This window comes from Protopterus annectens, chromosome 14.part0, assembly GCF_019279795.1.
Source record: "Protopterus annectens isolate FY-2018-M chromosome 14.part0, PAN1.0, whole genome shotgun sequence".
NCBI lineage: Eukaryota > Metazoa > Chordata > Ceratodontiformes > Protopteridae > Protopterus > Protopterus annectens.
The window spans coordinates 400,956,041-400,981,205 of record NC_056748.1 but is presented as its reverse complement, the minus strand read 5'-3'; the positions used below and the strand labels follow the sequence as shown (position 1 = coordinate 400,981,205).

The 25,165-nt window shown below is 38.3% G+C and overlaps 1 protein-coding gene across 4 annotated transcripts in view; it reads left to right on the top strand.

Annotated features, from left to right (window-relative positions):
• PTPRE (protein tyrosine phosphatase receptor type E) overlaps positions 1-25,165 on the top strand; it is a 2,530,882-nt gene that overhangs the window by 531,897 nt on the left and 1,973,820 nt on the right. For 2 of the 4 annotated variants that reach the window (XM_044056171.1, XM_044056170.1), the window contains exon 1: positions 22,425-23,067. The gene's annotated coding sequence lies outside the window, so the exon portion shown is untranslated. Of the gene's footprint in view, positions 1-22,422; positions 23,068-25,165 lie in introns of those variants that run through there. The other 2 variants (XM_044056172.1, XM_044056175.1) reach the window with 2 other exon arrangements.

Genomic DNA, 25,165 nt, shown 5'->3' with positions numbered 1-25,165 from the left:
ATTTCTGAAATAAAAGTAATCTATAACTCTGATTATTACAGTTATTTCTTAATTGTAAACCCTCCATGTTTTCTTCCAAAATTGCTATTTTACGGAGGAATTATTAGGGGAAGAGCAAAATTTTGAGCCAAAATCGGGGACAGTTGAGAGGTTTGGCAATGCCTAATTCTATAAAGCAGTTTATTTGCATGTACCTCTCAACCTGTTAATGCAATAAATCTGGACAAGGCCAAATATATTGGGAGAAGATATAAACAGTACTAAAACTTGCTCTTGTTTTAACTGAGACCGTTGATAGAATAACAGGTCTTACTTTAGCATGCATTTTTCTGAAGGTTATGAAGTCTGAAACACAGTGGGTCATTATTTAGTAACTTAATTCCTAAATGATTTTGAAGAAAACCACAAATTTTATGAAGAACAAACCAAAAATAAGAAGCAAGAATCTATTCATTCTGTGAAAATCTGGACAGTTGGGAGGTATAGTTCAGCTGGGGCTGTCTTTCAGTTTGCCGCTCTTCCCCCTCACAAAATCATGGTCGAATGGAGCCCTCCCACCCTGCAGCCATTCCAATGATCCATCACTTGGCTATTTCACTCCATTTACCATAAACACTAATGTGCATACTGCTTTACTTCTATGATGATGTGGATTTCATTTGAAAGTTTTATTTTGCATTTTACAGCACAAACACTAAGACATCTGCTAAACAAAGTAATGCAGTCTCACAATGAAAACAGACTTAGCATTAAAACTTCTCTGCCCTTGAAACTCACATTCAATGAAACAGCATTGAAACCCACATTCAAAGAAAATACATTTTGCCAGTGGCAGATAAAGATTAACTTTGGGCTGTTTTCAAATCATAGGTCCCTTGCACATGAAACATACATGTGCTCTTTGATACACCTTCATGATTGTACTAAATTATATTCCTTGTACAATACAGTACAATTGTTAGAGGGCGTTTTAAATTTATTGTTTTGAACATTTTTCCAGTAAACAATGAAACAAAATGCATGCACCAATAATGACAAAACTGCCCAATTCAGAACATTTTTCCAGTAAACAATGAAACAAAATGCATGCACCAGTAATGACAAAACTGCCCAGTTCAGAGCATTTCCATCATAAAAGTCTACTCCAACTTCTACATTCCACCATTATCAGTAAATATGCACAATCTCTGAAGAAGTAAAAGTCATCTAAATAATTCCACATTAAAAAAATCTGTAACTAATGAAGAGGTTGCTGCTAGCAAACAACTTTATATTTCATTGTTTCATCTATAAAAAGAGTGCCTGTTGCCCTTGAGGAATGAATTGCCTATGTTGCATTAAAAAATGATAAACTAGTAATATTGCAATAGGGAATGGATAGCAAACTGATAATAGGTTCATAGTTTCTAGGTATCTTTGCTAAAACAACTGCAGCATCCACCCCCTTTACAACACAGTACAGTATCAGCAATGCATCTACCTACTGTGGGAGTAGAACTCAGAGCCTTCTGCATCAAAAGTAAGTACGCTACCTGTTGTTCTGTTAACAATGCAAGCAGACTCCGCATAAGCAGCACTAAACTTGTGTTCCCCTGCAGCTATCAGCTTCTTGTAATATCTACTTGACACTCAGCTGTATCTCTGAACTTTGCAGCACAAGAAATCTGGAAAAAGCCAAAATTTATTGGGAGGGGGACAAAAACCAGGGATACATTTTAAACATTGCTTGTATAATGTTGTAAAGTTGCTAGAATAAAATGCTGTGCTTCCACCATACATTTCATTGCCAAGTATTGAACCCAGGACACCGTGCAAAACAATCAGAGCAACATACCACTACACCAAATCATCTGTTTTATGAAAGAGAGGAAGACTGAAACTTAAATGACTACCATTTAGTGAATTAAGTTCTCACCATAGCTGTCAACCTCTTAGCACAAAACACCTGAACAAAGCCAATAACGGGGGAATACAGCCCCCAAACATATTCAGTTGTCACCATAGCTCTCGTCCTGTTAGCAAACAACAAGTAGACAAGACAAAGCCAGTAATGGGGGAATACAGCCCCCAAACATATTCAGTGAATTCAGTTCTCACCATAGCTCTCAACCTTAGCATATAAAAACCTTGACGAAGCCAATAATGGGGGAATATATTCCCAGAAATAGGGACAAAGTTCAGATATCCATCTTATAACTACAAAAATTGCTAGAATAAAAGGTGTTGTGTTACCATGCACTTTCTGAAGAATATGAAATCTGAAATTCAAATGCTTGTCATTTTTATGTAACATTTGTTAACCAGGAAAGTCTGACTTGGAACAAAAGCCAATTTTAAGCAGAGGCCCAGGGAGAAACACTCCAAACACATGTCTTTGTAAGATGGGAGGACACCAGAGCAAACTCACACAAACACAGGGAGGACATGCAAGACTCTACACAGATGACTCCCCAGCCAAGAATCAAACCAGAAAACCTGTAGCTGTCAGGCAACAATGCTACCAGTGCACAACTGCACCACTGACTGTGTCAAGAAACAAAAATACAGAAACCATAAATTTTATGAGGAACAGAACAAATATGAGGCAAAAATCTGCAAATTTTTAACAAATAGTGGTGGGTAGGGAATTCAGGTTCCTGCCACTTGGGCCCAAGGTACAGGGTTCAAGCCTTATTCTCTACCCACCACCATGTAGCACCTGGGGCATTACACACACACACACACACACACACACACACACACACACACACACACACACACACACACACACACACACACACACACACCTCCGTAGCGATCCTCTGCAGCAGCCCAGCTAAGTCCTCCATCTGTCTCTACTCTCCATAACGGCCCACGCATGCTGTTCTCCTGCGAGACATGAGTAGGCTGGAGCATCCTGCTGGTGGGTCCCTGCTAGACTTGAATAGGCTGGAGCCTCCAGACTGCGGGTGATGCAGTCTGGTGACATTCCAGTCTGTGTAGTCGTCACCGCACAGACCTTTGGGGTGGAAGGGCAAAGTTTCCTGCCTTCCCTATCTAGACTGCCTAAGAGAGCAGTCTGGAGTTCAGGAATGAGCACGCATGCATGCGTGGAGTTCTGGTCTGCCTCTGACAGCAGTCAGAACTAAGCACGCATGCGCGGAGTCCGGGACTACTCGTAAAGAAAGATTTTTAATTTTTTTTTTTTTAATGGGGGAATGTATTCATTTTTACAGGTGGGAGGGCTGCAGTCCTGCAGTCCTATAGCATGAGCCAACACTGTCTTTTAGTACTTAATGTAAATTAAAGTACTCTTAATACTCGTCCTTTAATACAACAATCTGTAACCTTCCTTGTCAAACAACTGCAATTTCATGTATTGTAATAATGAACCTATATGGAAAAAGGAAATTCACCCTGGGGATCACATCAGTCACCCTGCTAGACAGGGATCCAGGGAAGTAAATAGTGTGGGAAGAAATAGCCAGGGAATTGTTAGGGCTAGGCTTGTATAGGCCTTAGGGCTGATAGCCTATTTCCAGTCTATGAACCTATTCACGTTATGCACTATTATGATTTCAGAACATAAATCATAACCCATACAGCTTCCCTCCTCATACTTGCCTTAACTATTCTTTCTGCTCTATTTTAACTGCTTCCTCAACACTATGTCTACTTTCATTTCTTTTACTGTTTACTTTAAGGAAAAAGAAAAACATATTCTTTACTTTTTTATATCAGTTTGTCTTTCAAGCCATTTTTTTCTCTAACTCCCAACTTACCTATTGTAACATCTTTCATTCTTCTTATTTTAAGTCTTTTTCTGTCTCTTTATATGTTTAATATATTTCTTCTTTAAGCAACCATCCTTTATAATTTTCTCCTTGAACTAAGGACTGAATTTGAGATACATTATATCCTAATGGCTCAGATATTTTCCACAAATAACATACCTGTCAATGGCTAGTCCTTTTTTTTCAAATCCTTATTGTAGGATTTCTTTCTGCTTAACACTCTGCTCTTTTCTCTCACTAGTAGCTGGCACTGCAGCTCATGTTCTCTCTATAGGGACTTCCTCTCCTACTTTCTGTGACTCTGTGTGTGTTGGTGTTTGTGGTTCACCTTCCCTTTCCTAAACTCTTCTTGACCAGTTCAGTAGACTGCAGCCATGAAATGGTAACACTGTCCCCTGGTTCATCTTCACTCATCATTGACATAAAATAGAGTCTTCTAAACCTCTTTAAGTACTGTAACCTCAAGATCCTCTCTCCTCTGCACAGCAACTACCTTGACAACAGGAAATTTTGCTGATTCATTCTCGTCCATTATTGCTGTCTCCAATTGCTTATGCTCCTCCTCCTAAGTCTCACTCCTTCCCGTTGCCACCAACTGGCTTGAAGACAGAAAGAGAATAGGGGAAGTTCCTCGGTACCCTGTCCAAATTTTGCATAGTCAGTATGAGTACCACCTTGAGTCTCTCCCTAAAACAGAGGACACTGGTCTCATGGGACTAATTAACAAAGACTAAATAAAGTAAAACTATGGATGTATATATAATAATCTATAATGAGTCGTTAATATTCACAGTATTAAGATTGATTATAGCAATAATATTATCATTGATCTGCATGGGACCATCAAACCCACATTTTATAACATTGTTTCTGCATTGGGGCTCAACACTCCCACACATCCACAACTGCATATATACTAACTCTGAGATTCCACAGCAATGGAGAAAATGACAAATTTCCTCACTCTACTTTCTTACAGTATCAGTATGATGAATTCAAACATTTTCGTTTTTATTATTGTTGGAAAAAATAGAAAAATCCTCATGACTTACAATGGGATTTCAGCTTCACCACCACCACCACCACTGCTACCAATCTGTAAAGTGGATGCTTTGCCGTCCATACTAATTCTCACACACACACACACACACACACATATATATATATATATATATATATATATATATATATATATATATGGGTTCCCTTGACTTCATCGACACTCCGAAACACCGACGCTAAGAAGACCGACGAGACAAATGATCGACAATGTGAAATCCCGACAGCCGAAACACCGACATGGGCAACGTGTGAGCGCGAGTTGGTAAGTGTGCGATAGTGAGGGATTTAGCATTAGGGAGCGGACAGGTAAGTGTGTGCTAGTGAGGGATTTAGTGTTAGGGAGCGGAAAGCTAATTGTGAGATAGTGTGAGATTTAGGGTTAGGGTGCAGGAAAGGTGAGTGTGCGGTAGTGATGGACTTTAGGTGTAGTGGCGGGTTAAGTGAGTTAGGGTTACTGTGCTGGTAGGGTAAGTGTGCTATAGTGACGGAATGTAGGTTTAGTGGTGGGTTAAGTGAGTTAGGGTTAGGGTGCGGGTAGAGTAAGTGTACTGTAGTGTCGGACCTTAGGGTTAGGGTTTGGGTTAGGGTTAGTGCATGTATAGTTGTGTGTTATGTGTAGTTTACATTTTGTGTGTCGGTGATTTGGGTGTCGGTGTTATGGTGTTCGGTTTTGTGAGTTGTCGGTTTTGTGCGTGTAAATGTAAGGCATAAGCCTTACATTTACACTGTTCTTGATAAATACAGTCATCCAGTAGCAACAATAAACTGAACAGGAAATCTTTACACTTTTTCAGCACTCCGAATATAGATAAATCCTAGAAGAGCCTATTGTTCCTTAAACATGTTTTACAGCCTTAAAAGCTGTATTACTAGAAACACTATTTTCTGGGTTTTGAGATTCCTTCTCATTTTATGGGACTATAAACACAGATTAGATTGGCTTTGTTTATACAAATTGTATTTCTGGATACATATCAAGATGTACATACCCATTGTGCATGAAGTTCAGTGGTGAAAATTGTTTTTTGAAATTTCCACTGAGTACCACCATCTGCCATTTTTATTATAAACTAGGACATCTAGTAATGCTGCATCTTTGATGGCTGCAGTTGTCAGTTTTAGCTCAGAAAGATAAATACAGTGGCCGTGCATCCATTCAGGCTTATGAGTAATCCCCAATTCCTGCAATTACCTCATGAATAGCTGCTGACATCCACACACTTACATAAACACATACACACCTAGGGAAAACTTGGAAAGAGCAATCCACCTGTCACAGCACTTTGAGATGGGGATGTAAAACAGAATACCCAGAAAAAACTGGCATGAACAAAATAAGGACATGCATACTCCACAGAAAGGGCACCCCAGACCCCTGATTTGAGGGGAAGATGCTACTACCTGTGTAGGTACAATTTAATTACAGTTATAATGCCAGAAGTGGTTCAGATATGTCTGTGTTTTTCTTTCTTCAATTCTTACTTTGTCACTGTTACAAAAAAAAAAAAAAACACCAGCTTCCAGTAGGGATATCCTAGCCTTTGAATGGTTCAAAAAAATTTCCCATAGTTGTCGTCCTCCCCTAGACACATGAATTTATTTGCAGCTGTTAAATATGTGCATTGCAGCACCTATGTTGCTGTGTAGGGTATATTACTTGTTCTATTTGCCCTTTGAAGAAATTCAGTGATGTCCAGTGTGAAACGGAGAGAACAGAATAGCAGGTAATGCATATGTATGTTGCTGTACCTTCAAGAGGCTGTTAGTAGATAGCCAACTATTTAACATGGAGGATTAGGAAGTTGCAACTATGAGTTAATTACAGGAATGTATCGTATCACTTTTATTTGTATAAGATGACAAAAGTGACCACATCTAACAAGCTACTTGCTTCTTCATTACTTATACATGCTTCAGTCAGTTAAACTTTATTTTTCGATGACCATGACACCTTTATTCTGTCTTCCAAGTATGGCCATCACTTTCACCTGGAGAGAAGAACTCTATATTCTACCATTCATCCTGGCAGCAAGGTTTAAGTACTAGGAAAGGTGCCATAATCCTACTTGAAGAATGGGATGGACCACTTTAATGCCATAGCATTTATCCATTGCACTTGCTTATAGTAGCGTTGTCGCCTCACAGCAAGAGGTTCTCCGGTTTGATCCTCGGCTGGGGTGCCTTCTGTGTGGAGTCTGCATGTCCTCCCTGTGGTCGCGTGGGTTTCCTCTGGGTGCTCCGGTTTCCTCCCACATCCCAAAGACATGCTGTAGGTGGATTGGATACTCTAAATTGCCCCTAGGCATGAGTGTGTGTATGTGTGTGGTTTCTGTGGAAGGTTGGGTGACGGACTGGCAACTCGACACCGTAAAACTCCACTGCCAATCATGAGAGGACAGGTGATCCGCTGTGGCGACCCCTAACTGGGAAAAGCCGAAAGAAGAAGAAGGCTTGCTTGCAATATCCCAATAGATGACATGCAATAGGTGCATGCAAAGAGAGAATCTCCTTTTTCTAAAAGGGATGCCCAAGAAATCAACCTGTCAGTTTGAATGGAATTTAAATGTAGAATATGCAGTTTGAGCAAATGTCCCACAGGGCTACCTCAAAAAAAGCTGGTCATGCTTTGCTTCATAAGATCATAGAAGGTTACTAGGCTATTGGCACTGATGCCCTTACAAGCATAGCCAAGAGTTTAGCCCATGTTTAGACAAGTCAGCACCGAAAGCCCCTGTCCAGCAGGGACACAGGTGGAATCCCAGGGATGTATTTTCTATTTCCCATCCAGTTAACAAGGTTGCGCTTAAAAAGGGATAATGGAGTACTCTGCTTGATGTGGAGAGGGTGTCTATTTCACAGATAGGGGAGTCTCTGGGACACAAATCTGTCCTGTCAACAAGTTCTGTTGATATCTCAGACCAGATTGAGGTCTCGCATATGGTTTGCTCAAGTGAGGCTTGACATGGATATACAGCAGTCCCATGAAGGTGAGTTCTGAGATTGCTTTGTATGCCAGACAGTGGTCACCTCTGAGGAGTCTGTATGAAATTGAGTAGAGGGACAGGGCTTTTAGCCTATCTGTGTAGGGTAGATGTTTGAGGTCCTGGATTCTCCTGGTAAGGAACCTCTGTGGTCTCTCCAGCTGCTGCATGTGCTTTGCGAGGTACATGCCGAAGGGGGAATTGTACTCAACAATTGGTCTTATAAAGGAAGAATACAGGGATGTTATGTCATCTTTGTCCCTGTTTAAGATATCCTTACTTATGATGTAGGCCATGTAGAAAGCTTTCTGTACAACAGAATCAACATGGTGGTCAAAAGTCAAGTTGCTATCAACCTGGGTGCCCACATCCCTCACTACTGATTGTACTTAGAACATTGTTATTAACCCATTACATCCGAGTGACGCCTCCAGGTGCATCTGCAGTTAACTCCTACTGACACCTCTGGGCGTCAAATATTGCTTGTTCATATTTGCATCAATAATTTGAAAAACATGTTATGTACAATGTTTTAAAAGAGTTCATCTTAAAGCTTACACCATTGTAAACTCAATTGCATTAGTATTTGATCTCTGTCTAGTGCAGGTAAATAGATATTAACTGTTGTTTTTATGATATTAATTTATATTGATATAATTTTTAAATTTTTCTAAATATCTCAACAACCAAGTAACACAGACATAACTCCTTAGACCTATATGAATGCTCTCAACTAGATGAATAAAATGCTGACAGTATGTGTGTAACTTAAGTAGTTGCTGAGATAATAAAAGTTGTTTACAAAATATTGCTATTATTGTCTACAATAATATTGCTAGATTTGCAAAAGGTAACCCTTACAGAACCCACCACTGCTTAAATATAAAGCAGCTGGGATGGCTGGAACTACAAAACTTGATTAAATTACATCAATTAACCATCACCCATAAAACTCTGTATAAACCTTCCTGCACTCCTAGTCTATCTACCCTCATCACTCCATACACAAATCTGAAATTACTGCGTTCTTCTCACAAAACTCTTTTATACATTTCTAAACCTAACAACAAAGCGGGCGAATCTCTCTTCTCCAATGCTGTTGGAAAAACCTGGAATCTTCTCCCCAGTGACCTCTCCTCTATTCCCTCTCTATTACTCTTCAAAAATAGACTAAAACCCTTCCTTAGAACACACTGGTTGTGCCCCTGTACTAAACCTGACTAGGCAACTATCTATCTAATTGAACTAAACTCTGCCTAGCCCTCACTACTCAGAAATTAGTACATATTTTATCCCTATAAATTCTATTTTCTTCCCAAACTTCACTATGCAGAATCTCCCTTTACATTTCCTACTGATAAATATACTTGTTTTTCTTCCTGTTACACTATGTATATACTTATCCTACCTCCCCTCTAGACCTTAGTCTTTCTATTTATAAATGACCTATGACTGCAGACTGTATAGTAGAAGCATTCTGACACTACAAGATTTATTGTTTAAACTCACAAAATAATATGTTTAACCTGCAATATTGTTTTTCTTTTTATATACAATTAATTCTGCTATTTAGTTATCTTTCCTACTATTTTTTGTGTTTATGTACCTGAAATCTGCTAGTTTAATATGAATATTTTCATTTAGTCTTATTTTGTATATTTATTACTAAGCTTTTCATTTATCTGTATTGGAGCTTATCTCCTCGGGCCTCTACTGAAAATGGACATGTATCCAGTTAGACTAGCCCGGTCAACAAATGTAAAATAAATATTACAAATATAATAGTTACTGTGTTTACTGTAACTTATAAAATTCAGTTTAAGATCTATAACCTAAAGAATACCACCAGTATAATAATAGTTTATTCTTAAGGGTTTGCCATTTATACTTCTTTCATAACCGCTACGGTTTAAGAGATATAAATATTTGTTTGAAATGTGAAGACATAATTTGATTCTGGCAAAAGGCTTAAGCTGCGCCCATTGGAAGTTACAATGCAAACATCCTGATCTCCACTGGAGTGAATGAGTTAATGTGATAATATGCGAGGACAGCACTCTCACCAAAGGGCATGATGATGCATTTTTTGGCATTCAGTTTGAGGCCATGTTTCTGGCACCAATCATTTGTTTGGGTGAGACCCTCTTGGACTGCATCATATAACTGATTTGTACATCATACATACCTTTTCATCAGCCAGATCCTGCAGCCTTATGGCCATCATTCAGTCCAGGGTTGGCTGACTCATAGTTAAGACTTTGCAGTGCTGGAAGTCAAACATCATTTAGAAGACAGTATTTGGTGGGCAGTTACCTTGTTTTATCTATTAAGTGTCAGTGTAGTGACAGCAGTGTCTTTCTGATACAGAGAGAGAGAGAGTGAGAGATGGAGATACATGATTTCCAAGTCCTTTTTTTTTACATTCCTCTACAATTCTGTCCACTTGGGCAACACAGTGTGACATGAAAAATGTTAAGATAGCACAAGGCAAAAAATCAGGACCACTTTACAGTTAAAATCCAATGACTGCATATATGCTTAATTCATTTAAATATTGTATTCAGCTCTACTTTCCCTCTCTGTCCACTTATGCCCCACATACAGAAACACACATGGAAATCATTGCTAGTGGGATTTCTAAATGTGGTCTATCAATGATTCACTTCTTTTGGGAGTTTCCTCCCTTCTTTGAGTTGGGGGTGACTGCGTAGTTGGCATATACAAATTTGAAGGTGTGGAGAGCTTAATAGAAGTATAGTCAAGAACTCATAACTTCAGGTAAATGGGAAAAAGGAGGTAACAAGAACTCATAACTTCAGGTAAATGGGAAAAAGGAGGTAACAAGAACTCATAACTTCAGGTAAATGGGAAAAAGGAGGTAACAAGAACTCAACTTCAGGTAAATGGGAAAAAGGAGGTAACAAGAACTCAACTTCAGGCAAATGGGAAAAAGGAGGTAACAAGAACTCAACTTCAGGTAAATGGGAAAAAGGAGGTAACAAGAACTCAACTTCAGGTAAATGGGAAAAAGGAGGTAACAAGAACTCAACTTCAGGTAAATGGGAAAAAGGAGGTAACAAGAACTCAACTTCAGGTAAATGGGAAAAAGGAGGTAACAAGAACTCAACTTCAGGTAAATGGGAAAAAGGAGGTAACAACAACTCAACGTCAGGTAAATGGGAAAAAGGAGGTAACAAGAACTCAACTTCAGGTAAATGGGGAAAAAGGAGGTAACAAGAACTCAACTTCAGGTAAATGGGAAAAAGGAGGTAACAAGAACTCATAACTTCAGGTAAATGGGAAAAAGGAAGTAACAATCAGTTAGCTGTTGACCACACATAGCACAATAATATTACATTTATAAACTGTAATGAAAGAGGCATCCTTCTCAATACTAAGCAGAAGAAGAACATGTCTGAGAAAGAGAGAGAGAACGTTCTAGAAAACAGGTGATGACTCTGTTTATATTTTCACTCCTAAAATTTATGTCTGTCTTGTTAAATAACATTTGTATTACTTAGGATTTGCTTTACCTAATGAATAGTATGGCATCAGGTCTGAAATAATGTTCTAGGATACTTGCGTGGTGTCTTGCTTTATACTTTTACACAAACAAATTTGATGTCTAGCTTTTCAAATAATAGCTGCATTAATTTCTTAGGATGTTGTTTGCTGTATGTAATTTGCTCTGGTGGCAAACATCAGTAAACCCCTTAATGACACAGACTCCTTTATCAGTTAATGCGGAATTCCTTTTTTAGTATGAGGGGGTGACCTTTTGGTTCCTTCATAATGCTAGCCTGGTTATATGAAGAAAAGTGGTTTATGAGTCCAACATAGTTAGAATGTTCATTGAGTAATATTCTGATGAAAGAGAATCCATGAATATCAATAAATTATGTTAATATCCTTTCTTTATAGCTTGTCAACCAGGAGACTTCCCCATATGGAGGAATTCTATATGAAGTTGCTATGTGCATCTTCTCTTATCATTTGGAGTGGGTAATGAAAGTGTATCGTCCAAATTGTCTTTATTGTTTCAGATATATACTGAAATACCTACAATACAAATTCTTATACAAGTGTTTATCCATATAAAGTACTCCACATACTGAGGGTTTAAGTGAAGTGCTTTATGTGACTAAAATATTTCATGAACAAAGAAATCTTTCCTGATAACTTTAAGTATTATGATTATTTTTCTTGTATATTAATCATTGGACCACTAGAATTTGTGTAGGTGATGCTTTCAAATATGATTTCACTGTAAGGTCCAATAAGTTCACTTATTTGGACCATCGTGACATAAGTACTGCCAATGAGGGGACCCCTCAGGTGTTTGCCAGAAACTGAAAAATGTCTCGTATTTTAAGTTACAGACACTTCATGAGTAACAAGTCCAATGTTTGATAATTTACAGTTGATTAATTCACAGTTCTATATTTTTACATAGTGATATCAGTTTATTTTTCTAATGAATATACAATTAAAGTGGAATGTGCTTAATCCCACAACATCTGCTGCAGCATAAAATCGGGAGACATGTTTATGAAAGCATTTAGTTTGTGGCAGTCTACACAAAAGAAAAATAGCATTTTCTAAATAAGTCTACTCATCTTCATATTTCACTAAATAATTTATCCAAAATCACCAATGCTTTATTCTGGATTGTATGTCAATATTGGTTTTCATCTTGCGTCTGCTCCCAGGTACTTATATCTCTATTCCTGTATCACTGAGGCATGCAGGTGGAATCTAGCTGCACCCTGGGCTGAGTCCAGTGAAAAGGCACATTTATTGTAAGGGCTTCACACTCTGTGAATACCTGGCACTTTTTTACTTTTCTGTGTTAACCTGATGGTCCTTTGGGATTCAAACAATCATCACCTTCAACAAAATGTTATATAAAAATGTAGTTTACCCTTTAGTGATGCTTCCAGACATTAAACAAGAGGACTAGGAGATGCAGCTTATAGCCCACACAAACATAGAAATTATGGCATCCAGCACTAGAATCTGTACTTATTCCATCAACGTGCCTTGTTTTACAAATAAAATGCCACCTGGAGTCATGAGTTTCATGCAAGGTTTAGCTTCCAAATACAGCCAATGTACATATATATAAATTTATTATTGCAAGCTACAGGTATCATCCCTAATATGTAATGGAAATGCAGATCTGTTTCAAAGTATGCTTCATAAATACAACTTAACCAGACACTGTTTTGTGATCACACATTTGAATTCTTCTTAACACAGAAGGCAGCTATCTTTTTTCATAGTTTCCTAGGTTCATAGGTGGATACTAGGCTAATGACTACTGTGGAGACCTTTGTAATCCTAGTCACAAAACCCAAATGTATCCCAAGATTTATTTTGCCTTAGAGGCCATTTTAAGAGGGTATGTTAATTAGGGCATGCTTTAACAGTTGGCTCTGTCCATCAGAGACATAGCTGTCAGACCAGGATAGAATTTCCAGTTTCCCTTCCACTGGTCCAGGTTGTTCTTTAGTAGGGTTAGGAAAGTACTCTGCTTCACATGGATGGTAAGCCTATTCCTAAGAATAAGGATTTTCTGAGATACATGCCTGTCCCTCTTATATATGTCATTTAAGTTGCAATTAAAATGTATATCCTTAGGTCTAGCAGTCCTGGTGCTGTTCATTTTGTGGATATGCAAAAGGTCCATCAGAGCAGGATACAATGATACCTTGTATGCCAGGCATAAATGTCTTCTCAGCAGTCAGTAGGAAACAGAATATAGAGAGAAGGCTTTGAAGTGATCTGCATAGGACATTGTGTTTATGCTCTTTATTCTTTTTTGAAGAACCTCCGTGTCCATTTTAGTTGTTGCATGTGCTGATCAGGTACATACCGAAGTGGGTATTATATTCAATAAAGAGTCAGATGAGGGCTGAATGGAGCAGCATGATGGACGTAGATGATATGCCCTTACAGGTGAGTGACATACAATGATTTTCTTACTACCTTACACACATATTGAATGAAGACAAGATAGCTACATGAGTTTCCAAATGCCTGACTACTGTGTCTAACTTTAGGGGTGTTTTATCAATGAGGTAGTTTTCCTGGATGGACAACTTCCCAAAAGTTAATATTCATTTCTTGGCAATGAGTTGTAATCCATGGCTTCTGGCAACAGTAATTTGTCTGTGTTAGACTTTCCTGTAAGATGTTAGCATCTTGGGTGGTTTCTATGATTGCTCCTATCTTGCAATCATTTGCAAGCTTGGGAACCCAGAGGCCCTTTGCATTAGCCTTGATTTCTGAAAAATAGATTCCAAGGAGGAGCAATCTCATCAGAAAGCCCCAGGGACTATACTGGTGACTAGCCTCTTTGTAGAGACGGTGTCTCCAGTCCTAACTTCCTAGGTTCTGTTTGTGAGCTAGCCTGCTGTCCAGTGAGTTACATAGAAGTTTGTGCCTAATTCCATGAGTTTGTTTACAATGTCCAAATAGGGTATTGCATCAGGTATCTTAGTTAGGTCAGAGAAGGCAGTATACACCATTTTGCACTCATCCATTGCCTTGCTGACCTTCTCAAAAACATCCACCAGCTTAGTACATCAGACCTGCTTTTGACAAAACCAAACTGGGTTGGATCCAATATTTGAAGCTTTCCTGTGCCATTGTTAACCATTTCCATTAATATTCTTTCCATGGCGTTGCATATATGACTAGTCAGACTAATGGGTTTGTAGTTACAGGGTCTATTGATGGTCCACCCTTGTACGGAGGGATGACTGTTGAGACCTCCATTCATGTGGCATGAAACCTGTGTGGTGGCTGTAGGTGAATAGTGACTCCAGCAGTGTTGTTGGGTCATATTTCAGGCTATTTAGGAGGCATCCTGGGATATTCTTGGCCTCAGAGAGTGCATCTAAGACCTGTTCCCAATTGATAGTTGGATGGGTTTTATTAATTGGTATTTCCTGCAAGGTAGTTGGGGGAGAGAGGGGGTAAAGTTGGAGCTGAATCTGTCCGACAGAAGATTTTCTATATCTCCCAATTTCATGGACGTGGCTCATTTTACCAACAGATTGGCACATTATTGTGTGCTGCCTTTAAGATTTTGGACATAGCTAAGGAATATCTTATGGTTGTCCTTGGTCTTGGATGCTATCTTTACCGCAACTATGTCATTTAAGTGTTTTATCACTACGCTTGAGAAATTATCCTTGATGCATGTGTGTGTGTGTGTGTGTGTGTGTATATATGTATATATATATATATATATATATATATATATATATATATATATATATATATATATATATATATATATATATATATATAGAGAGAGAGAGAGAGATACTTTGTGCGTGTGTGTGTGTGGGTGTGTGTGTGTGTGTGTGTATATATATATATATATATATATATATATATATATATATGTACAGCATTCCTCAAAATACAATGTCCCAATCAATCATAGTGGAAAAACTTTATTCACTTCTTATGCTACAGTAATTTATTTTATATTTCGTGCTTTTTCAGTCTCAATCAATCCTTCTCAAGTAGTTTTCTATAATCTAGACTAATCTAGAATAATATTTCATTTTATCCTTCTGGGCATAAACTGCTGTTGGTCTCTAGGGTTAAGAACATTCATTTTCTAACACATTTGTGACACTTTCCCTTTTAAGACAAAGCAGTTTAGGTATGTATAGTTTATAATACTGATAGTTTGTTTTTTCTTCCTGATTTGTTTAGAGTAACACCAGACTTGATATTTCTAGTTTCATGTAGAACTCTGTGAATGAAGGCATTTATGTATATATTTATTTATTTTACCACAATAGCTATTCCAAGCCAAAAATGCCATAAATATTTACATGCATTTGTATATCTATCCATCTATCCATCTGTCTGTAGAATGACAGAAGTAAACATAAGCACAAATATACAGCTTCAGTGTTTCTCTCATAATTCTATAAAGTATATTGCTATTAAGATTATTCCCAAGATTACATTGTAAGTCTGCACAGACCACTTATCTCTATGACGTAACAGCATAGCTTCACAGACCTCATGACCCAAATTACTAGCATGATGCACGTTTTCTTTCATTGTACTGATATGTTATTTTGTATGTGAAAAGTTTATTTCTTACATTTCAGTCCCTAGACTGTGTGAGTAACATCAATACAAGTTAACATGCAGGGCTATGTAGGGAAATAATTTAAACCTGTAGAGAAGAAAGAATAAAACCCTTGCACAAGGCATTGTCAGATCTCTTATAAAATATGGGGTGAAGTCTGAGACTTGGACTAAAGAATGCCATTAGACTAATTTAGGAGTATAACAGTTAAAGGAGATCTTTAAAGAGAATGAAGGCCAAGAGAGAAGAGTAAAGTAACTAGGAACCATTTAAACTTGAGTGAAGGGATGGAGGATGTAATATTTAAATTCAAACTGCTGAGGTCTGGTGTATGGCTGGACCACTGACAGAAGTGATACGAATGGCATGGAAGGAGGAGGTGTAGGAAGAAAGTGTTTTATTTGAAGAGCTGAAGTCAATCAAATGATGTCATAATGTGCTATGGTAACACACAGCAAAGTACTTCTTGGCTGATGGGTTCAATAGGTGATGGAGCGGGATAAAGCAGACATAAAAGGAGATGGCAGTGGGCAATGTTAGCATGTTGAGGTGCATATTTGGACATGACTAGGTACAGGATATCCTTCTTCCTATCAAGCCACAGCTGGTTCATGTAGCACCCTGTGATGCTCCACAATCTGACACCTCTCATGTATGAGGGCCACTCTTCAAGTGTGCTCCACTAATGATTAGAAACAGGTGTCCATATCTACACCCTTCCTCCTCAAATCCAAACTGGAAAGAAAAAAAAAGCTTCTGCTTTTAAAAACCTCTGCAGAAAGACTTTTACTTTTTAAAAACTGTAGCCAGTACAGAAATTAACTTCACTAATGACCAATTATGCATCTGTGAATTGCATCTCCTTACGCAGTGCACCCAGTGAGGCTGTCCACTTCACATCACCTTAGCTATGCTTCTGCTTACTGTAGCTGAGTGACATGGTCATTGTTATTATAATGGGATTATGCTTCCAAACCTCAATCTAATTATTAATGCCATGCGACTGAAATTCCATTTGTAACTTAAAGTATAAAAAGAGACATATTTGAAACATAAAATTTTGTTTGGCTTTAACTGAGTAAATGGACTAATCTTTCAAAGCTATTTTATTCGTGTGCTGGCTAAAAAAAAGGTAAATGCAAAATGAAACTTATTGGGATGATGTGTGAAAACAAAATGTCCAATACAACCTATACAGAAATAGGAAAACAGGGTGGAACCTGAGGTCAGCAATAATGGACCTGGGAGTTGCGATGCAGAAACTGCCACAACTGTGTCATTATTCTACAAAACCCTTAGTAAATGTTGAACTTGCCTGCACTGGCACCTGTAACAACAGTGTTCTCATTTATAATAGTCAAGCTCTGTGGTTTCATCACTACTAACTGGCAACAGTTTATTTGCTGTGGGCATTGTAAATGAACATTGAGTATGCACCTTTGTCCAAATGCCTAAAGCAGTGATTGCTGGGCGGTAGGTTTGCTCTTCTTTTTTTCGGAATATACATGAAACCCTAAACTGTATACCTGAAACAGTTGTCTACTTATCTACTGGTAAGGCAGCAACTTTGGAGACAACACACAGAGCACCTTCTTCTTCTTTCGGCTGCTCCCATTAGGGGTCACCACAGCAGATCAACTGTTTCCATTTCTTCCTGTCCTCTGCATCTTGCTCTGTCACACCAACCACCTGCATGTCCTCTCTCACCACATCCATAAACTTTATCTTAGGCCTCCCTCTTTTCCTGTTATCTGGAAGCTTCATCCTTAGCATCTTTTTCCCAATATACTCTGCATCCCTCCACAGCACATGTCCAAACCAACGTAATCTTGCCTCTCTGGCTTTGTCTCCAAACCTTCCAACCTGGGCTGACACTGTAATATACTTATTCCTAATCCTGTCCATCCTCGCCACACCCAGTGTAAATCTTAACAGCTTCATCTCTGCCACATCAAGCTCTGACTCCTGCCTTTTTGTCAATCCCAGTGTCTCCAACCCATATAACATAGCTGGTCTCATTACTCTCTTGTAGACCTTCCCTTTCACTCTTACTGGTGTATTAAAAGGAATACTAATTTCACCCATGGTTTTCAGTATACCAACTGCTTAGCTACTTTGAACTGTCAACTTTTCAGACAGCAGATCTGGAATACTTTCACCTTCAGTGCTTGTGTGGAGTGACATATCCTGACAAAATGTCCCTTTGAAATATAATTTCCCTCTAATGGAGTAAAACTGAAAATAAGAAGCAATAGTATTTACCAGCTACTAATGACTGTTCTAAAGCTCTTAGCACCTAGCCATCAGAATAAATAATAAATTAATACCTACATGTGGAACAAGCTGTTCACACTTGCTCGTTTTTTATATGTATCTGCTTATTGATTTATTTTCTTAGGCATGAGGTTTAGACCACAAAAAGGATATTTTTCAGTTATGGTCTGTGTCATAAGTAATGAAAAATTTACTACAGAATAAGCCATGATGTATAAGAGAGTACAATGAACATTTTGTAATAAAACATTGCAGTTTTGTTGCAGATGTGGAGTTGAACTAAAACTGATAACTGCTGGACATGTGTTCTGTTTCTACTGGATATATTTAGAAGCTGCAGGCACAGTAATACTGAAACAAAATATAGTGCTATGACATGTATCCCTAGCGGTTATTAATCAACCAGCAGAGACCAGAGGGCTACCGTGCCATTCGTGAGAGACTGTTATGTGATATCAGGTTTTCATTTTCATTATGTATCATTCATTAACCAGAGATAACTTGGAAAAAGAAAACAACCTGTCCAGCATAAACAGTGATCTAATAAAATCAGCAAAAGTGTTCACAAGTTTGGGGCCAGGGACTTGCCTTGCTGCTGCAATAAAGGAAGGAAGGACCCACACATGATAACTAAGACTAGGATAAGACTGAGCAGTGTTGAATGTACTACAGTCAGACTGGAAGAAAGGTTGCTGACTAGTAACAGCCATTGTACTAAGATATAGAGTTTGAGTATGCGTACCAGCTAGGAGTGTAGCCCTTATGGCTGCACAGAACCAGTTTGCTTATTTATTCATTTAACAACACTGGTGCTCCATACTGGGAGATGTCAAGTTAAAATGACAGATTTTGGTTAACAGTTTTAGTGTATGGAGCTGATTACAGTAATTGTCAGATCATGTTTTATGATAAGGATTAGAACACTTTTCCCAGATTAAGGTTTTCACAACCTCTTTAGTGAGTAAATGAGAGACTATAGCATGCAACCAGAATGTCTAACAGTGTTTCATGAGCTTTTTCTATCCAGTGGTGGCTGCAAGTCAAGGGTTTGTCAAGCCATAAACAGAAATGTTTTAAAATATGTTCCATTTCCGTTGCTGCTAGAAATAAAGAAACAACTTTCCAATTTGATTTTGCCTTCCTTGGAATTGAAATTGTTCTAAAAACAGCTAGAAAATGTAATAGAGATTACCCTGTTGGAAATAATTTTTCCTACACTTCAAAAACACAACTTTAAGCCGTACTCCTGTAGGACATTGACCACACTTGTGACAATACACTCTGATGTGACATTCAGAAACTTTTTGTCTCCTTCACACCTGTCCAACATTTACATCCTAATGCAGCTGCCTTTTTCCCCTCTGCTCACCATCTAGGCCATGATGCAACTGCCCTTTTCCCCCTGTCCATCACCTAGGCCCTGATGCAGCTGCCCTTTTCCCCCTGTCCATCACCTAGGCCCTGATGCAGCTGCCCTTTTCCCCCTGTCTACCTCCTAGGCCCTGATGCAGCTGCCCTTTTCCCTCTGTCCACCATCTAGGCCCTGATGCAGCTGCCTTTTTCCCAATCAACAAGGTGAGTGTTGGTTATGACACTGTTTTTGTGAGTCGGCAGTGATTTTTTTCCCATTTTCTGGCCCTATCCCCTCCTTTGCCAGCTGATATCCATGCACAATGATGGTCAGAGAAGTAGTGCTCGTCTTCAAGATGTACACATTTCTGCATATGACCTGTGAAGGCTATAACATAGAAAAAGCTTGGAAGAGTCAAGCACAGTTTCTTGATCTATACCCTGCATCCTAGTCATCTCCCCTCTCCAGCAGATGTTTATACTGGAATGGCTGGGACACCACCCTTCATCTGGGATGGGGAGAACCAGAGGTTCCCAGTAGTCCCAGCCTCCATTATTGATTCTTCCAATGTTCAACTGGATAAAAAGTCCCTGGTTGCATGGTTTCCAGTCAGGGATTTATCAATATGTGCCATAAATCTGATGGCTAAACTCTATGCAGTGAATAATTTGTGTGGAGTCAGTATACTTGATTGACCTTTGTTCAAATATCTGTGTCAAGCACTGAAGGCAGACAGCACAGAACATACCTCTCAACTGTCCCTGATTTTCAGGGACGTCCCTGATTTTGACTCAAATTTTAGTTCTGTCCCTCTTAATCCCTCCTAAAACTAGTGACTTTTGGAGGAAAGGTGGTGAATTATACTTAATGAATAATGACAATAATTAAGAGTTATAGACTTCTTTTACTTCAGAAAAGGTGTATTAATTCATATGCTCTGGCTCTGATTCTGTCAATGTTTCAGGTTAATAGCACTAATACTTTAAAAGTGTCCCTGATATTTTCTTGACTTGTCCCTGATTCTGTTGAAATTTGTCCCCGATTGGTTGAGAGGTCTGGTACAGAAACAGCATGTGACTCTAACAAACAATGGATGTAGCATTGCTTTAGCAAGTTAGGATGCCTTTTATGTCATTGAGAAGCTGCTGTATAATCACCAGTCTTGCTATGTTTCTGGAAAGGATTATTGTAAGGACAGCATCGTAAGTATGCTTTTATTACTTTCTGACTGCCCCATAGAAATATACAAACAAACACACGTACGTTCCCACATACAGACACACACACGCACGCGCCCACACACAGACACACACACGCACACACACTCATTCACTCAAGTATTTAAGTACATCTTATACTTTTGAATACCTAGGATCTAAAGAAGAAAGACCATAAACAAAGACTGCCATGGAAGCTGCATTTAATAATGTAGCACTCCAAAGACTTGTAAGAAATTGTGACACAGACGCTTTAGCTATCTATCTATCTACATATGTCTTGAATACCTGGGCAAGAATGCATTGAGACATACTGAAAGTATGCCACAACACATGCTTTCTCAGCTATATATATATATATAAATACACACACATACATACAGAGAGACAGATAGAAAGCTAGATATAGACATTCTTTTGATCCTGACAGCAGTTATGACTGTAGCCTTGTAAGTCTGGATACCTTCATTAGCTTTTAGTGTGTTTTTATTTGCTGGACAAACTATTTAGCAGATTTTTCTATACTGAAAAGGTATGCTCTATAAAAGGATAGAGTAAAATACTGGTGTACAAGCTGATTTACAGTTTTAAAAATCCTTGTCTTGATTTTGATTCTCCAAGTCTCCACCTGCTTTCTATTCTACTCTTAAGCAAATACTTGAACTAAACAGTGTTACCAGCTTGCTAACAAGTAATTCTGGCTACTGGGCTTTCCTGACTGTATTCTACACATACACACGTACACACACACACACACACACACACACACACACACACACACACACACACACACACACACACAAGTTCAGTGCTATAAAGTGCTCCCTGTGCAGCATTGCCATACCTATATTATTGCTTTTTTCTGTAGTCTGCTGTAGAAAAGTAGAAGAATTTGTAACAAAGTGAACTGGCAATAGGAACTATAAGAAATGCAGTATATTGAGCCAAGATAATCAAAACTGAAAACTTGGCAGTAAACCAGGTGCTTCAGACCCTCATAGAGAATTGTCAACTTTCTCAATTATTAACTTAAATCCTGTTTTATTTGATGTAAGAGATGGTATTATGTGCAAAAATTCTGCTTTGTAACCTGACACATTCTATTGCGTAGTCTTTTTCATTACTAGTGCAATGAAACTGTCAGGTCAAAGTGTTATGAAATTGATGTCAGTTGTGTCAAAATGTGACACATTGGGTTAATTAGAATAAATAAATCACCCATCACATTAATACTATTACAGAGAAAAATACTGAGCAAAGAGGAAAAGCATAAACATGAAATCTACATCATTAGTGAGGTTAATTTTCATTACATTTTCAAAGGTCAGTGTTTGTGTTTACCATTTACTCCTGATGATGGATACACTATGCCTTGGTTTGTCCAGTAAAATGTGTCTTCATGCTCAGGAAGTGAAACGAAGAAGTTGTGTGGTCAGTATCAAACACATGTGTGTAACATCAGAAACTGTATGATAGGAATTCCTCTAGGGTCAGCAAAATAGCTCTAAATGGTAGCTTGATCTTAAACATCCTGTGAATATAAATGTTATCTTTGGAAATACAACCTTGAATTTGAGGAGAGAGCAGAGATGTCATCGTGTTTATTTCTAAGAAGAAAAGCAATGATTTTTTAAGTGATGTTTTCCTTGGTAATGAGTACTGTGGCAGAAAAGCTGTGCTTGTAAACCAGCAATGACACGAAAGCAGGCAACAGCTTCATCTCATGCTCGTTTCAAGCTGTTTCAGGTTTACTGGTTTTATTCTCAGTAGGCTGGGGGTTGTGCTGTCTGACACAGTGGCGATTCCCTCAGATTCCTTCCTCATTCTAGCCTGCCTTTATGCTGAAAGGTTTTGATTACACAGTTGTGAATTCATACTGCATTGTGAGCAACAGGGTTACATCGATTTAGCTGGCTAGATTGATTCTTCACCACATTTATTGCTGGCCTAATTAATTCCTGACTTTTGCTTTTCCCCACCAGGTGGTGAGAATCATATTTAGCAACTTGGTTGAACTGAATCTCAAGGTAATCTACTAAGCAATTTTCTGTCTGTGGATTTTAAATGCTAACCCTCGGAGCTGCTAGAGAAAGGAGGCTGCAATGGTTTTAATTTGTCAGACGGAAAGACTGAATGGAATACCTGTGTAAATAGCATTCGGTTTCCTGCAGTGGAACTATTACAGCTGGTAACACTGACTGTGTCAAGACAAGTGATTCACAATCATAGTTACAAACTTCAAGGAATTTATGGTGAAAGGGTACCTGTATGTAGCCTACATTTGTCTGTAAGTATTTATTGCTGCTAATATTTGTGCTTTTTTGTCTGAAAGGGGGCAGTCAACATATTAAGAAGAAGCTATGTTATGGTCGGTTTGTGTTTGCAGCCTGTTAGCTGGAATGCAGCTGAAGACGAGTGTTATCGCTCAGTGCAGAACTGTTAGCCTCATGCTGCTTATCAGGTTATCTGTGTTCGCACATATGGCTGAGGCTTAGCGAGACACATCGGGAGTCTCATTTTATAAATGAACACTGTACATGTTTTTGCTGCAGTAGTGGACAGTTGTTTCTACCAAGTTTCATCCTGCAAACTACAATTTCTTTACTGGATCAGTATGAAATATGCAGTGCTAAGTTGCACTGCACCTCACATGCTTTAATCCCAGTCTTGTAACCATGTTTTCTTCTTGCTTTTATAAGCACTCATGCACATGCAGCAGAAACAAGAGACTGATTGTTGTTTTGTAGAGCAGTTAGTGCAGCAGGAATTGTAAAAAGTTCTTAAAATATTGTTCATAAAATATATAGCAGCTCAGAATCAAGTAACTTGCAGCTGGGAACCTAGTCTCGAATACTTGATAGCTGCGGGCTGTGGGATATCAAAGACATTGGGACATTTATTTCTTCATCTGAGCCTTATTAAATATGCATTGGTGTTGTAGAAATGAAAAGAAAACAATGAAATCTGTGTGTTCACTCCTCATTAAGTCTGTGCTGACACTGCATTTTCTGTTTAATGATTTTTCTTCAGCAGCTGACATAGATACATAAACCAGAGCAAAATCTGATTTGTATGTAAAGCGGACCATACCTCTCAACTGTCCAGGCATTCACAGAATGTCCATATTTTTGCATCATATATTTGATCTATTTCTCCTTAATTATGATTTTCAGGCAAATCACTGACAAATTATTGATGACTGAAGTCACAGAATAGTGGAAGACATTTGAGTTTCAGACTTCATACCCTTCGGAAAATTCATGTTAATGTAAAACCTGTTATTCTATCAATTTTCTAAGTTTGTAAGAGCAATATTTAAACACTCCCCCTATTTCTGGCCTTTGCCCCCCCCCCCGATTATTTATGACGTTGTTCAGATTTCTTGTGGTATGATGTGTACCTATCCACAACATTTTTTCCAGCAATAAGTAAACCTTTGCTGATTGTCTTGCATGTTAAGCAACCCTCTGTGATACTCATTTATTAAATGATTCTTCATATAAAGAGTCTAGATGTACATTTTTTAAGCTTCAGGTTTTTCTGTGCAACAAAGATAATATGATCTATAAATAAATAAATAAGAAATCTAAAAGTGAAATTTACAAATTGCTTCTGTCATCCATACAGAATCCAGGATTTTGCCATTTACTGGACATAATGGGTGCATTTAGTTGTGTTGGTCGGATGCTTACACTGTGAAGGAATTGCTGATTTAAGAAAATTAGTAAAGTGTGTCTGAGGAAGATGTTGCAAGTTATATCATAAAAGCTAAATATACAACATATCTATCTACAGTGGATATAAAAAGTGTACACACCCCTATTAAAATGCCAGGTTTTTGTGATAGAGACCATAATAAATCATTTCAAAACTTTTCCCACCTTTACTGTGATCTATAACCTATACAATTCAATTGAAAAACAAACAAATCTATTAGGGGGAAAAATATAAAAAAATAAATGTACAATAAGCTGGTTGCATACATGTGCACACCCTTAAACTAATACTTTGAAGCACCTTTTGATTTAATTACAACATTCAGTTTTCTGGGGTACACACCTGCCATCAATTAAAGAGACTCTGATTAACCCCAAATAAGGTTCAGCTGTCCTAGTAGGATTTTCCTGACATTTACTCAGTTGCCTGCTACAGCAAAAGCTGTTCGCAGAGAGCTTACAAAGAATCAAAGGGATCTCATTGTTGAAAGGTATTAGTCAGGAGAAGGGTATAAAACAATTTCTACAGCATTGGATATACCATGGAACACAGTGAAGAGAGTCATCAAAAAGTGGAGAAAATATGGGACAACAGTGACGATGCAAAGAACTGGGCGTTCCACCAAAATTGATGAAAAGACAAAACAAAAACTGGTCAGGGAGGCTGCC